This window comes from Mytilus californianus, unplaced genomic scaffold (genome assembly GCF_021869535.1).
Source record: "Mytilus californianus isolate M0D057914Y unplaced genomic scaffold, xbMytCali1.0.p SCAF_5, whole genome shotgun sequence".
NCBI classification, from domain to species: Eukaryota; Metazoa; Mollusca; class Bivalvia; order Mytilida; family Mytilidae; genus Mytilus; species Mytilus californianus.
In genome coordinates, this window is record NW_026262701.1 from 32147548 (window position 1) to 32165341 (window position 17794).

The window sequence follows — 17794 nt, forward strand, 5'->3', positions numbered from 1 at the left end:
TAAAATGTGATTTTGAAGCTGATAGAGATATACAGCGGTTAGGCAATGATTTAAAATGTCCGATTTTGTCGTCTAACAGCGACTTTTTCGTCTTTGATGTACAGTTCGGATACATACCATTTGATTCTTTACCGTTAAGTTCAATTTTGTCTGGAGTTGAGATAAAGAATGTCACATTTAAAATCAAAATCTATTTTATTCAGAATTTATGGAAAAAATTTCCATACTTAAAAAATAAAATGGCGCTATTTGCGACAGTCCTCGGGAACGATTTCTTATTTAAAACTTCTCAAGTTCTGCAAAATGCATACCATAGTGAGAGTTTCAGACTTCCCGAGTGTATGGCTATAACTTCAGATGTGTTTGAAACGCCATGTGAACGTACTAGTGAACCCTTTTTTATAACAACGAGAAAGATTTTATATTGGATAAGTCGTTGTAAAAATGTTGAAAGAGGAAAAAAACAGTTGCAGTATTTCTGTAAAAGAGAAAAGAAAGATGAGGAAAGACTCTTCCGTTCCTTAGAGGTATATACAGAAACCGGGAACTATACGAGTTATAACCTTTATGACCACATTCATAAAAGTGATGCGAGGAGATTCTGTCGATCACCATTTCCATTCGGTATTAGAATGTGGATAATTGAACATCACCGCAGGGGTAAAATTCCAAACTTTGTAATAAATACATTAATACACAGGAGAAACATTCTCGCGTGTCAATTAGAGGGCACACATGAAACCTCCTCCCACGACTGCAGTCTGTCAATTCGAGAGGTAATATATGCATTATTGGTAGGAACTGAAATAAACATTACAGAATATGATCGACAAAAAGGGAGTTTATGCAAATTCTCAAGCAAGGGAGTTATAAGCACTACAGGAGTACTCAAAGATTTGCATATACCGGACATGTCGTCTGCAGTGAAAATCAAAATTTTGAGTTCGGCTTTGTGTTGTTCAGTACCTTCTAGTAAAACAAGTAGACAACTCGATCAAACACGCCTGTTTTTAATGATTACAGCATATTGGGCAAGGGTCGCTGAACCGTCTATTAACACCAACTTCATCAAATCTGTTCTTATTGGTTACGTTTTATTTTCTGCACGACACAAAGAATTTCAACCTAGTACCAACATTATTCGAAGGCTTGAAAACTTGCACTCTGAGGTAACAAAGTTTGCTGATGGACATACAAAATCGTACCGAGATTCATACCGAATATCATATATACATTTGCACAGTTTCAGTCTTGTATTTTATATACAACACATCTTAACAGACTTTTACAATGTCCACTTGAAAATGTTAATCCTGCTATTGTGTTTAATAGTTCATTTCTACACAAAATGTATTTTATCCTGAATCAGAATGAAGATATTATTGAAAAACATTTATATGGATGTAATGCTTTTGTATGGTTTAACCAGATGTTATATTTTTTACAAGATAATGTTTGCATAATTAACAGTGCATAAGCTGCAGTGCAATTATGAGAGATGAGATGACAAAAATCGTGATCAATTCAATCAATTGACTGATCAATAATTTGTATTATTGGTATTAATTTAATGTTATTATTAATAATTCCACCTTATATAATAATGTTGTATTTTGATTGGATGAGAGAAATGGTATTTTTCACAAATTTTCTATATATTGAGATTTTCTTTTCTCTGTCGGTGTATTTGTCATTAGGAATCCATGTGCCGGGATATTTTCTAGCAAATAGCACAGCAGATGGGAAATATCATGTCTAAAAATAACGCGACTTCCGAAGACCTCTAGACTTTTCATTGAGATGGATACAAAGAGTATTCGGTGGAATTAAAATATTATACCATACTTACAAGGGGTATTTGCCAAAAATACCACTTGTAAGCATGATATAATTGTATAAAAGTCCTTGTTTCACTTGTTTGTCTTTCAATTAAAAAAAAATATTCTCTGTAAACTATATGTACTTAAGGGTGAGTTTCAGAAAATCCAAAAATTCAAGTTAGAATAAAACGGGAAAAGTAACTTTCATTTACAAATCTTTTTATTGTGTGAGATGCTCTCAATTCCAGTTTTAACATATAGCTGTTGGGGCAAGTGATCAGATTTTATTTGTCCGTGTGGTTGAATTTTATTTTGTTTCTGTTTGGTGAGCCCATACAAGGATGACAAGATAAGACTTGTCAAAGCCGGGTCAAACATTATGATATCGGTGATGGGTCCTATAAAAGTTTTTCAAGACAGGTTTGACGTATTTGTCGTCACAAAGTGCTGATTCCGAATTTTACCAATAACTAAAAAAATAAGGATGGTACAGGCACAGGGGTGACCGAGAAAGGAAAACACCGAACCTGTTTTCCTGAGGACATTTAGTGTACATTTAAAAATAATTAAATAGCTTGAATGACCAGGAGCGATTGTATGTATATAAAACAAACAGATAAGAATAACAAAATATTATATACAATTTGATAGTGAATAAACTGCATGTACTATAAACTACAATCAAACAACACAATAAAAGGAAAGGCTGTAAATACGTCTATCAAACAACACAACTAAAGGAGAGGCTGTTTAAACGTTTATCAAGCAACACAATAAAAGGAAAGGCTGTATATACGTCTATTAAACAGCACAATAAAATGATAGGCTTTGTATACGTTTATCAAGCAACACAATTAAAGGAGAGGCTGTAAAAACTTCTATCAAAGAGCACAATAAAAGGAGAGGCTGTATTTACGTCTATCAAACAACACAATAAAGGGAGAGACTGTCTATACGTCTATCAAACAACACAATAAAAGGAAAGGCTGTATATACTTCTATCAAACAACACAATAAAATGAGAGGCTGTATTTACGTCTATCAAACAACACAATAAAAGGAGAGGCTGTATATACGTCTATCAAACAACACAATAAAAGGAGAGGCTGTATATACGTCTATCAAACAACACAATAAAAGGAGAGGCTGTGTTGACATCTATCAAACAACACAATAAAAGGAGAGGCTGTGTTGACATCTATCAAACAACACAATAAAGGGAGAGGCTGTATATACGTCTATCAAACAACACAATAAAAGGAGAGGCTGTATATACGTCTATCAAACAACACAATAAAAGGAGAGGCTGTGTTGACATCTATCAAACAACACAATAAAAGGAGAGGCTGTATATACGTCTATCAAACAACACAATAAAAGGAGAGGCTGTCTATACGTCTATTAAACAACACAATAAAAGGAGGGACTGTCTATGCGTCTATCAAACATTACAATGAAAGGATACTGAGGCACTCCTTCCCTTTTAAACAACACAATCCGTTTCGTCTGCAAGGATATCATGAGCACAATAGTCGGCATTGTTTTGTTGACATGAATGATCATTGACACATCGTGACATGTATATTTAGTTTTGGTAAATTCACTATTTTAACAATTGTTGAAATATTCAAATCACTGCGGATTTTTTCTTACACCAGGTATATATTGCCTTGATCGCATTTGGCACAAAATTTTGGGTTTTCGAGTTAAAATGCTCTCCAACTTCGTTATTTATTTGGCCTTCCAACTGTTTAATTCGAGTGTCAGTGTTGAGTCCGATGTAGAACAAACATGCGTCTGGTGTACAAAATTATAAGACTGGTATCTTTGAAGATTTTTTTAACCTTAAAAAGTTTGTACTATTTTTAAGATTTTATTTTACTGTGAAGAATTGTTAGATATTATCTGTTTAATGCAAATCTGTAAAAATGTTAATGAAGTTTGTCAAGAAATGTTATTAAAAGAAAGCATATCACACGAGCTGATCATGATTTTACAAGTAATAAAACGCGATTGAAAGTTTGACATCAGGTGACAGAGCACGGAGAAAACAATGCTTTTTTTCGAAATGAAACTATGTAAGACATATGGTCTTCTATTTTTGTTGCAAAACTATGATTTACACACCTCTTTTCATCAAATACAAACAATTGAATCTCACAGAGAAAAGTTCGTTGACGATGTGTTTTGGATCTCGCGTGATAAATTTTCAATCGTACAATATTCCTGAGTGTGTCTATTTATTTACATTCAGTATTAAACAATTAACACAATTATTATTACGGTCAAAAGTGAACAGTTTTTAACTACTAATTTAAGAATTCGTGGCATCTCACGTACATCATATTCTACGTTATCTATATTAATGAGAAGCAAAAGATACCAAAGGGACATTCAAACTCATAAGTCTAAAATAAAGTGAGAACGACATGGCTAAAAAAGAAAAAGACCAAAAGACAGAAGAAAAGGGGAACGGAATTATTTAATTCAAAGAAAGACAAACCTGGCATTCCCTTGCGTAAATGTTATATTACAATTCAATTCTTATGTATACCTAATACCGGCGTCACACATCAGCGTATAGCACCGACGTACGCCGGGCGTGGTTAAAAACCATGTACGCTGCCCATACGCTAGTAATTTTGGACGCGTTCAACTTGTCAATCATATCTGTATTGTGTGCACAACGAGCTTTAAGCGTGTTTAGGGCGTACGAGAAGCGTACATAAGCGTTTATTGGGCATTCAAGTAACGTATGTTGGCGTATGTCTGGCGTTTGTCTAACGTAGATGAAATGTATGCTACGAAGGAAAATCGTCTCTTGAACGTATTTGAGACGCGTCCCTGTCGTACCTGGGTCGATTATCCGTGCTTTCGGTGTGTCTGTGCGGTGTAATTATGGGGTGTTTGTACTACTTCTGGATACACATGGTCTTGTGTTCCCGCCTTTTTCATAACAATTTATTTCGAAATGCCACCTTAAGAAAGAGGCAGAGGTAAATCAGTTCTTGGTCATGGCCTGGGCCGTGGGATCATGATGAGAACGTCGGGAACAAGAAAGAGAGTGCAAGAAGAGAATACTGGGATTCAAGAAGTCAGTCTACCAAGTCTTCCAAGTTCAAGTCGTCCTGTTAGTCCAGTTTGATTTTTGTCTCGCCAGCGTCGAAAGACGCTGGATGCGAGTCATATGTATAGCTATACCAGCGGCGAAGGCGGCGGCGGCGTTAACAAGTTGGTGAAAGCTTTATAACTCAGAAGGAATAAAACCTAGACCATCCATATTTCATCCATAGATGCCTTATGTTGCAAGCTTTCTGTCCGTCACATGTCAGATGTCCTTGACCTCATTTTCATGATTGAATGACTTTGTTTATTCTGCGACCAGTTTTCGTGATTAGGTCAGTTTCTCAGTACATAGAATACCTAGAGTTATGGTAATTGGTCTATAGACTCCTCAGTAGGTGCCCATGTCAGTCTGACATATTTCACTAAACCTTGACCTTGTTTTCATGCTCCAGTGATCAATTAAGAATTTTATATTCCGACATGCCAGTAAGCAGGCGAGACATTTTAGCGTGTCCGCTCTTGTGAAGATTTTGCACTGCAGACTTTCTTCTTTTACCGTATATCGCAATATTGATGTGCATGAAGTCATATTGTTCCTGTGTCCATGGGTGAATTAAGAAGCATGAAAGAATGTTTTCAATTGTAATTTATAACCAAGACAAGTGAGTGTAAACATAACTTATATAACCATTTTACAGATGTGGTCAATATATTTTTCAATTATTATTCATGTCTCATATCATTCTGTCCTGCCAGGCAACTGATCCAGCAGGCGAGTTTATCCAGTGCTCGATAAGGTTCCTCTGCATTTTCCCTCTCTTACTGTCAATATTAGACGCTGTAAGATTCTGGGTATCCTGCAGATTCGGTCCCTGCCTCCAAGCTCCTGGAATTAAATTCCAGTTGATGGGGTGTCCACAATCTAGTTGTTGGTCTTGAAGCCATGGATAGCGAATTCTCATCAGATTGTGTAGAATAATGCATGTCTTCACTATCAGACGAACTGTTGATGGGGAATGACCCATTGTTGAGAGGAGAATTCTGAATCTGTTGGCCAAAATACCAAACGCGTTCTCCACAACACGCCTTGCTCGCGATAGTCTATAACTGAATATATACGTTCTTCTCTATCCATTGTCCTATGAGAGTAGGGTTTCATCATCGTCGTTCTTAGGGCAAATGCGTCATCTCCAATGAAATAGTAGGGAACGTCTTCGGTATCATTTGGAAGAGATTCGGCATCGGGGAAGCCTAGGCTTCCATCTTCCGCTACTTTAATTCGGACTCATTATACATCTGAGCATCAGAACAGGCACCGTTTCCTAAAATGTAGGGATAATATGAAATTATCGCAAAAAGTTTCATATATGAAGAAATATAAAATCTTATGATAACTATTTTATTATATGTATATATGTAATTTCTTGAGTGACTTACATGTATGCTAAAATAAATGTCATTAAAAAAAAGTAAAATAGCAAAAATACAGAACTCCAAGGAAAATTCAAAACGGAAAGTCCTTTATCAAATGGCAAAATCAAAAGCTCAAGCAAAATCGAATGAAAAATAACTGTCATATTCCTGACTTGGTAAAGGCACTTCCTTATGAGGAAAATGGTGGATTAAACCTGGTTTTATAGCTAGCTAAACCTCTCACTTGTATGACAGTCGCATAGAATTCCATTATATTGACTACAATGAGTGAGATACCGAGGTTAACTAATTTTGCCACGAATGACACGTGTTTCGACTTTTGATGTTTCGTCAGTTTCGTTTAAAATAAGGATCTGTTGCTTCGTTTGTGCTGCTCTTTGATTTCCCTTTGTTTTATGGATTGGACGCTTTGCTTATTTACGATGTTGTTATATAAGATTCTGAAACAGTATTACAAGCAATAAAATTTGCAAGTTTTTTCTAATGTTTTAAAAGACTTTTACATAAAATTATAGAAATATCTTACCTCCAACATCTGCCCATATAAACTTGTAATCACCATCAACCAAAGCTAGCATGACTATGGAGAAGAATCCCTTATACAGTGGAGATCACTTCTTACCTCTCATTAGAATTGTCAGAATAATCTGTCATAGAACTGTTCTAAACTGTCCTAGAACAGTTCTACCTAGAACAGTTCTACCCTAGAACTGTTCTAAGTAGAACTGCCAGAATCAGTTCTACGTAGAACTGACTAAATCAGTTCTAGGTAGAAATGTCTAAAACTGTTCTAGGTAGAACTGTCCAAATCAGTTCTAACCGTAGAACTGTCAGCAGAACTGACTGAATCAGTCAGGACTGTAGAACAGTTCTGAATGACGTCACTGCAGTAAGGGCATCTTAGAAATTAGAAAAAAATCAGTTCCAATTACTTTACTGTATAATAGCAGATTTTCTATATTTTTACTGATCAAACGTTACATGTAACGTTACAAATATCGAAGCGAATAGAAATGTTATCCAACTCATCGGAGAAATATTTTTATATGATTGCATATAAACATCATGGTTTACCTTACTTCGTTCCCCGTTTTTAACAGTCTCTTCCTAAATATAACTCTGCATTTTATTCATGGAATTTTAATCGTAATTTACCTTGTTTGCCTTGGATTTACATTCATGATTTAAGATTCTTTTTTGACAAATGTTCAAACGAAAATATGATTCGTAGCTGTGCCAAAGCCTTTTGTTAGAACTTTTTTTATATTTTCTACTATTAATATTTTCAAACTGAACATTGATGAAAATTAACTCGTTAGGTTTTATGGATATTTACCTGAAGTTAATTAGCATTATGTTTTGACAATCTAATCTGATGAATCCCTTGTTTATTCAACTATTCCTTCTATTCCTACATGGATTTCTTACAAGTGACATACAAGATTTTAGGAGGAATAAACCATTTAATTGAATTATACCTTGCATAATCAGATGGCATTCAGAATTGGGAGAACAAAGTTAATCCTGGGAACAGTATATCTATATAGTCAATATATATGTTCCTGCTTAATCTTATAATAGTGTAATTGGCGCCGATAAAATTCATCATGTCAAGTCAACCTTTTTTTACAGAAAAAGCCTTTTTTTTTATAGAAAAACATTTTATTTATAGAAAAAGCATTTTTTTTTATAGAAAAACATTTATTTATAGAAAATCATTTTTTTTTGTAGAAAAACATTTATTTATAGAAAATCATTTTTTTGTTATAAATTGTTTTTAAAAGATTTTTATAAAACATAGTTTAGTATCTCAAAGGTCTCCAAATATAAAAAAAATCTACCAAATAACAAAAAAGTTATGATCATTAAAGAAATGTAAATCTCAACCGTTCAATCGTCCTGTCATTAGTGTAGCCCGAATTATAAAAATAATATAATTCTGAATTATTAGTTTTTCATTTTGTAAAGTAATTCAATGTTCTGTGGTATATATTAGTAGTTTTATTGTATTTTGTGTAGTTCTGTGGTATATTTTGGGTGTTCTGTGGTATTCTGTGGTCTTCTGTGGTATTCTGTGGTGTTCTGTGGTAAAAAGACGCTCCGAACGAAAATTGTACAGTGGATGAATTATGGGATATTAATGAAATACGTGTTGTATAAGTATGTACATTTGCACCATCTCGTCAATTTAGACAGACTTATCCATAACGATTATAAATGATATTTGGGAGTCTGGGACGTCAGAAAAATATACTCGATCTGAAAATGAATGAAACATTTGCCCCTGGACGAAAATAGGCTACACACAAAATCAATCATTCTTCTTTGCCTTCTTCAAAATATATTAACAGTATACTTATAATAACTATTCCAACTGTAAGTGGTTGAGCTAAGGAAGTACTTCTTTAGCTCAGTCGGTTAACGCGCTGCCTTGTAACACAGAGGTCCCAGGTTCGAGTCCCGGTGGAGACATGCGATTTTGCAAGTAGAATCATGCTCTCCGGTTACACCAAGAAGAAAACTTCTCATACATGTACTTTTCATTTTAAAGTATATGAATCAGTCATGCAGGTCAAATACTTTTATTAAAACGACTCAGTCTGATATATCGAAAGTACTGAAATTTGTTTACGATTCAATATTTTGAATAAAAAGAGGACATGCTGGTACTCTAAATTGATGTGGAATTTTTTTTGTAGTCAATGTGTTCCAATATTGCTGTCATTCGAATTATACAATCCATCGTGATATGTAACTATAAGTGATTTACTATGCGGCTATATATATATATATTAAGATTTACATAATAAAGTGCAAATATGGTCAGTTTTGGTTGATGCTGTCACATATGGTCAGTTTTGGTTGATGCTGTCAAATATGGTCAGTTTTGGTTGATGCGGACGAATAATTTTGTTATATGAGTCAGTCTGAGATATCAAAATTACTGAAATTAGTTTACGATTCAAAATTTTGAATAAAAAGAGGACATGCTGGCACTATAAACTGATGCGAGCATAATTTTGTAGTCAGTGTTTTCCAATATTGCTGTCATTTGTATTATACAATCCATCCTGATATAAAAATATAGGTGATTTACTTTGCGGCTATTAAGATTTACATAATAAAGTGCAAATATGGAAAGTTTTGGTTGATGCGGACACATAATTTTGTTATACCAGTCTGTCTGAGGTATGAAAACTACTGATATTTGTTTATGATGCAATATTTTGAATAAAAAGAGGACATGCTGGCACTCTAAATTGATGCAAACAAAATTTGGTAGTCATTGTGTTCCAATATTGCTATCATTTGTATTATACAATCCATTCTAACATAAAAATATCACATACAAAAGAGCAAATATGGTCAGTTTTGGTTGATGCGGTTAAATATAGTCAGTTTTGGTTGATGCTGTCAAATATGGTCAGTTTCGGTTCATGCGGACAAATAATTTTGTTACACGAGTCAGTTTGAGGTATAAAAACTACTGGTATTTGTTTCCGATGCAATATTTTGAATAAAAAGAGGAAATGCTGCACTCTCAATTGATGCGAAAAAAAATTTGTGGTCATTGATTTCCAATATTGCGGTTATTTGTATACTACAGTCCCTCTTGACCTAAAATTATAACTGAATTACTGTGCAGCTATATAGATTTACATTGAAATAAAGCAAATATGGTCAGTTTTGGTTGATGCGGACAAATAATTTTGTTACACGAGTCGGTCGGAGGTATGAAAACTACTGATATTTGTTTCTGATGCAATATTTTGAATAAAAAGAGGAAATGCTGGCACTCTCAATTGATGCGAAAAAAAAATTGTGGTCATTGATTTCCAATATTGTTGTTATTTGTATACTACAGTCCCTCTTGACATAAAATTATAACTGAATTACTGTGCAGCTACACAGATTTACATAAAAAAAAAAGCAAATATGGTCAGTTTTGGTTGATGCGGTCAAAAGATTTTATTACACGAGTCAGTCTAAGTTATGAAAACTACTGATATTTGTTTACGATTCAATATTTTGAATAAAAAGAGGACATGCTGGCACTATAAATTTATGCAAACAAAATTTTGTGGTCATTGTTTTCCAATATTGCTGTAACTTGTATATTACAGAATTATAACTGAATTACTGTGCAGCTATATAGATTTGCAGAAAAAAAGAGCAAATAATGTCAGTTTAGGTTGATGCGGTCAAAAGATTTTTGTTAAACGGTTCCGTCCAAGGTATGAAAACTACTCGTAAACAGATATCATATTTGTTTACGATTCAAATATTTTGAATAAAAAGAGGACATGCTGGTACTATAAATTGAAGCAAACAAAATTTGAAGTCATTGTTTTCCAATATAATTGCTGTCATTTGTACAATCCATCCTTGCCTAAAAATATAATTGTATTTCTGCAGTGTGCGGCTACATGTATATAGATTTACATGATGAAGAGCAAATATGGTCAGTTTAATTTAAAAACATATTTATTTATAATAGTGGATTGGGAAACAAGTTATTACATTTGGTTAATGAGGTCAAATACTTTTGTTATACGAGTCATCCTGACTCCCGGAATGACAAATGTAAAACAATTCAAATGATAAAACTAACGGCCTAATTTATGTACAAAAAATTAACGAAAAACAAATAATTTATGTAACACATCAACAAAAGAAAATCACTGAATTACACGCTCCTGACTTGGAACAGGCACATTCATGCAGAATATGGCGGGGTTAAACATGATGTCTTGATTAAAAATCTGAAATAATACCGGCAAAATAGCAAAACTCTATATAAATCGCTATTTTGCCGAAGCCTTATATTTAAGACAAAGAGTTCTTCAAACTTATGAATCAATTCTAGCCGTAAAATTTATAAATCAATTCTAGCCGTAGAATTTATAAATCAATTTACCGAATTTATAAATCAATTCTAACCGTAGAACTGTTCTAGTCGTAGAACTGTTCTAGTCGTAGAACTGTTCTAGAAGTAGAACTGACCAAAGATTTGGTCAGTTCTAGGTAGAACTGTCTAAAACTGTTCTAGGGTAGAACTGTTCAAATCAGTTCTAGGTAGAACTGACCAAATCAGTTCTAGGTTAGAACTGTTCTAGCTAGAACTGTCTAAAAGGTGTCAGGCTGACAGTTCTACATACTGTCCTAGAACAGTTCTCCTGACAGATTCTGACAGATTTAATGAGAGGTAAGAAGTGATCTCGACTGTAGTTGTGGTATAATGAGCCTGAACGAGCTTGTATCTTTGTGGCAATATGCTTTCCATCTAACGCTCCACAGCAATGTGGAAAATGCCATCTGCGCATAAATTAAAAAGCAATTGCTTTCCATTCCTCTGGATCATTTGGAGGAGTCATGACCTCATCTGTATATTCATCAATAATTCCACTGCATACTTCCCTGACAACTACAGACAAGGTGTTACCAGGAACTCTCCAGGAAAATTTCACATCGGCATAGGTCGATCCAGCAGCAAGATGGCGAAAAGTTGCGGCTAGTTTTAACCCAGGCTCTAGCTGTTCTCTTTGAATATATAAAACGGAACAGTTTAACTTAAAATTATAATTGCTTACATTTAATGTGTAATACCATTTTATTTTATTTGCTTTTCTAGATTCAATATTGTGTACTTGCATGGTCAAGTAATACAGCTTGCAATTGGTTATTGATAATTTAAGGACGTGAATCGATTACAGACAGTCGGAAACTACTATTTCGTACTGATTATTTTACTGTATTCGTAATGACAGAAAAAGGAAAGTTTTTTAAGCCATAACAAAAAAACCTACCGGAACCATGTATATTGTTTGGAAATCCTATGCTGGATCCTCTGAAGAACTTCATCGTACATTTCTACGGGCATTCTCATAAAATTCATGAAACTGCTCTGATCTTCTTGTCTAAGTTCGACTTAGAGTTGATCATACAATCCGAACTGCTTTCTCCGTGATACCCACGGCTGCTACCATAGACGTCTTCGCTGACGTCTTCGACGCCTTTTAATGCCTTGTAAGTATTGGTGCATGTTAAGGTGAATTTGGTCTACATGTTGTAGAGCCATGGCTGGAAGATATGCCCTCCCGATTCTCTCCAGGCAATCCATTATAGCAAGTGCCAAATTGAACACTGCCCAACCTTTCATACCATTTTATACATGCACTTGGATAAGCAAATTCACGGACATATGCCACTATAAATGTCAGAGCAAGTTTCGTTGAATGTCAGAATACGTTTTTGATACGACACGGGTGCGTTTTATACATTCACGGAGCGCTGAAACTACGCAAAGCGTATGTTACAAACACGCCCCGCATACGTCGAAGTAAAAGTCGAACGATCTTGAGGCGTATACAAGGTGCCCTTAACGTGTCTCAAACTTATCTGTAGCGTTTTTCAACGCGCTTGTAACGTATGTATTACGTTTATAATAATTTCCTAGAGTTATAGCGTTCACCAAGCGTATACCTTTGCATTTCGACGTACTTCAAACTTATGGAACGCGCGTCTAACGAGTGCTTAGCGTTCTTCTTGCGTGCACCTAACGTATACGGACTTAGTCAATTTTCTCTGTACGTCTGGTGCACGTCGGTCTATACGCCAATGTGTGACGCCTCCAATGTGTTTTTCTTAAAATACAAAATATATTTCAAAGTTATTTGGATGACGATTTGTCAGACTGGACGATTGATCCTATCACTTAAAGTATAACTAGACTGATTTTAATATCTGATTCTCAGAGAAATAAGTTTTTGGTTCATTCAATATGGAATTATCTCCCTTCTGCTGACTTCTATGTTTTTCTCAACTACCTAGACAATAAGTTAATGCCAGAAAATTTCAGAAATTATGCTGTTATTTTCCTTATTTCTATTTTTGTTCAAGTCCTCCTTTTTCGTACTTCGTTCTAAACATAGGATTTAGGGTACAGACGTGCAGATTAGGATTTCAAAAATCTATCTCCATTCATATTTATTAAATTGAAATCTTTAGAAAACCAAGACCCATTTATGGAGGCACCAGTCTTGTATTACAACTCCGGTTTCCGGTGCATTTAAAATAGAGTGAAATAAAATAGTTCTTTATTTTTCTGATTTTTTTTCTGGACTCATTTTTTTCTGTTTGATTAAAAGTTTATGCTGAATTGAAACATCTATTTAGATTAAAAAAAAATAATGCATCTTTTTGGGGATATCAAACAAGGAAAGTGGAAAAATATCATGTTTAATGGAAGTGGTGCGGCTTAGTAAAAACAGCAAACAGAAGTAGAAAAAAGTACTTTTTACTTCAGGGTTTCATAACTTTTTATTCTTCGTGGCATGGCCCACTTTTTTCCATTAAATCACAATTTCACATTACTACATGTACATACGTGATATGTACATGAAAAAAATTTCTATGAAGCATTTTATTTTTAAAAATTTCAATGATCAGCTGTTTTGCATGTAAGCCTATGGAGCAGTCAATTAAGAGACTGCAACCTGGACATACATGTATATACATTTATCCTGCAATCAGCCAACTATTGTACAAATAACAGGTATCTGTACTTGTACAAATAAACTCTCCTGTTACTCCGCATCCATATTGAGCAAGCGGTAATGTGGATATTTCTTTTTGTGTAACAGTTCATTTTGGAGTCTTCTTCTTGGTCTGTGTTTAAAGTACTAAAATATCGATTTCTTTGATAAAATCAGAGACAATGATTTGGATTTAAACAATTAAAGTTTTAAGTGCCGGGTGTAAATTGAAAGATAAAAACAATATAATTATGTACATTGTCGAACATATACAATGTATTTATACTACTACGAAACAGTAGAAAAGCGGCGAGCCTCGCTTTTCGTCCTGTTTCTAAAGCTCGTACAAATAAATTGTATATTTTCCGACAATGTACATATTGCATATATTTCATTTCAGCATCATACATGTATATAACCTATTCATATATTTCTTAGGATTTTTTTAACTTAAATTAAAGTTACAGCATGCAGATCGATACAGTTATTTACAAAAGGGGGCTATTCATATTTATAAGATATTACGATGAGTACCTCAGGGGCCTATAATTTTTTTTTTAAAGGAGTTAGTTAGTTAAAATAATTCATTTTTGAAAAAAAAAGTTTTACATAGAGTATACTAGGGAAATGTTCTAGACTTCAGCAGTGCGTTACAAACTACCAAAAGCTCTTACGGGCCTACGATACAGTTTTGACCATATGGTGCTTCTTTTACGAAAATCTGAATACAAGCTATTGTTCACTTAGTCAATTCAAATATGTTATAAACATAATATACCTTCATGCGCTACATTTAGAGATAAATCGGGACGAAATGTTAGACATTTATTCAAAATTTCGGTTTCTTGAACATTTCTATCTTTTGAACAGACATATCTATTAGTAATATTTTTGTTTCAAAAGATAACCACAAGCAGATTTTATAAAATCATTTTGAAATTATTTTTTTTACATCACTATGCTATAAATTTGTAAAACAATTAATATTGTTTGTTTATTTTTATCAAATTTTCATGATTTTAGTAAAAAACCGTCATTGTTTTCTGTGTATAACTTATTTTTAAAACATTCATCGGTTTCAAAAATTGGTACTTAAAATCTTCATACATAATCAAGCCCAAATAACATTTTAAAAAAAGGGGTCGATGTTCTCGTTTTCAAATTTTTCTATTCAATTCAATATTTTATTTACGTCTCACCTTATAGCGGCACTAGCTGTCAAGTTCATGTTCACCGATTTGACTCAGATTCTCATATTAGATTTATAACAATGTAAAACATTTATCCAAATTATAAAAAGTATAAAATAAACAATTTACAGGGCATGGGTTCGATAATATGTAGCTTCGTTTCGTTTGTATTTTAGTCTAGACGCCATCTAATTAACTATCGAGATGACCCCAAAAACAACCGACGGTCACATAACACGATATAAACATTAACATACATATAAATAGATATATGAACCTCTTGCAAATGGATTTTTCTAAGTCTGTTTGATTTCAAGTTTAAGGTTAAAAAAATAAGTTAATTTTCGATTTTACCTGTATAAGAATGATATTTTGTGGATCGAATCAGTCAATCAAATGATTTACCTTTGTTTCACATTCAATGTTGACATTCTTTTCTTTTAATAACCAAACACGCATCAATCATGCATAATCCATCTCTAGCTAAGGGGTTAAATTGAAGTTCACATGAATACGGATTCAATGAGGTCAAATTATTCACTTGCAAGTGAATAATTCATCTTCGATGTTTCTTAGCTTATTTTGACAAAATTGAACCATACTGGCTGCTAAAAGCGAATTATCATTTCAATATTTCACTTTCATTAATGATTGAACCAAAATAATCAGAATTTTTTTTTTTATGTATCTCGTAGCTAGTGCCCCTTTATACATAAAATCACACCGTGGCAATACAATTATAAAAGATACATTTTGTATACATAAGCCAATCACAATTTGTACAAATTTGACTAAAATTCACTTATAACTTGTACAATAATTTATAGTATGGATTTTGTTATAAAAAAGCATTGATACACACTAAAGAAAAATAGCTCTGTATCATATTTGTTTGGGCATGTGAGTGAATTTATGGCATCGGAAATGCACAACATCTTTTTGCTTTTTACATTTACATTAAGAAGTTCTGCACCTCCTTTGCATTTATATGAAAGAAATCCCTGACCACCAGTTTTTTGAAAGCTTTTTAACTGCTTTTCGTAGCGAAAGTTGAAGCTCAGGAACTGTTGCTGCGAATATAGATGTGTCTTTAACGACTTCAATTTGATTTCTCGACAAATATCCTGTTGAAATTCCTACAGCTGTTCCAATGCGGTACCCAAATTCTCCAGATTCAATAATTACACCTAAGATATTTCTTCGAGGATCAGTTAGAGCACGATCACGCTGAGGAATTTGTATAAAATGACATTATCCCCCACAGTAAGTTCTGATTATTTCCGTTTCGTTTTTTTTTGTTAGATATTCGGCTTGGATCTGTTGGCCAGCCAGCGCAAGCTTTCTGGCACGTACGATTGGTGTTTCAACGGCAGTGTCATCCTGATTGTCGCTCGGGCCAATTTCTGTTATACTATCAGAATTGTCACTGGGGCCAATTTCTTTTAATACTATCAGAATTATCACTGGGCCAATTTTTAGCTCACCTGGCCTAAAAGTCCAGATGAGTTTTTCTCATCACTTGGCGTCCGTCGTTCGTCGTTATCGTCCGTCGTCGTCGTCGTTAACTTTTACAAAAATCTTCTCCTCTGAAACTACAGGGCTAAATTAAACAAAACTTGGCCACAATCATCATTTGGGTATCTAGTTTAAAAAATGTGTCCGAAAAACTCTCCTGCCAACCAAAATGGTCGACATGGCTAAAAATATACATACGAGTAAAATGCAAGTTTTGTCTATTGTTTTGAAAACCGTTTTAAATAGAGAAAATCAGACGTTAGCAAAAATATTCAGAATGTTGAGCTCTACCAATTGTCCATATACGCAAAAACTGTCAGACGACTTCTAACAGGAGTTATTTCCCTTAAATGACAAATTTTATATTTTTGTTTTGCCTATTACCTTTAAAACTATAATAGACAGAGAGAAACATTAAAATGCAAAAATGATCAGTCGACTCCTTATTAGAGTTATTGCCATTTGATGAGAATTTTTACCAATTTTTAGAGTTTTTGCCTTATATCTTAAAAATTATAATAGATAGTTAGAAACTTAAATAAGCAAAAATGATCAGAAAGACAAGATCTACATTTAAGACTTTTATGGAGGAAATCGTCCGACGACTACTTGTTGTAGTTATTGCCCTTTAATGACAATTTTACATTTTTTTTTTTTGCGTTTTTTTCCTTATATGATGAAAATTATAATAGATACATAGACACTTTAAATCACAAAAATGACCAACAAGGCAAGATCAACTAACAAGTCAAATTTTGCCAATATAGTTAGTAGACTGTCACTGTTTATAGGAGTGATTGTCCTTATATGAGGATTTTTTACCCTCTTTTGTGTTTTGAGCAAAAACTAAAGAATATAGAGAGAAACTAAACAGACTAAATGATCAACAATACAAGATCAACAAAAAAAAAAATTTTATCATGACTCCAATTCTCGTCTACAATGTTGGAGAGTGACCTTTGTTTAATATGCACATAGACCAAGGTGAGCGACACAGGCTCTTTTAAGCCTCTAGTTATTATTCTATCAGAAATGTCACCGGGCCAATTTCTATTGTACTATCACAATTAACTGACATGCATGTATCAATTACATTTCTTGTCTCCATCTGGGTATTTTTGTATTTTGTAAATAAGGTTTATTGTGTGGTCACTGAATAAAAATTCTATAGTGTGTATCAATGCTTTTTTTATAACAAAATCCATACTTTGAATTATTGTACAAGTTATAAGTA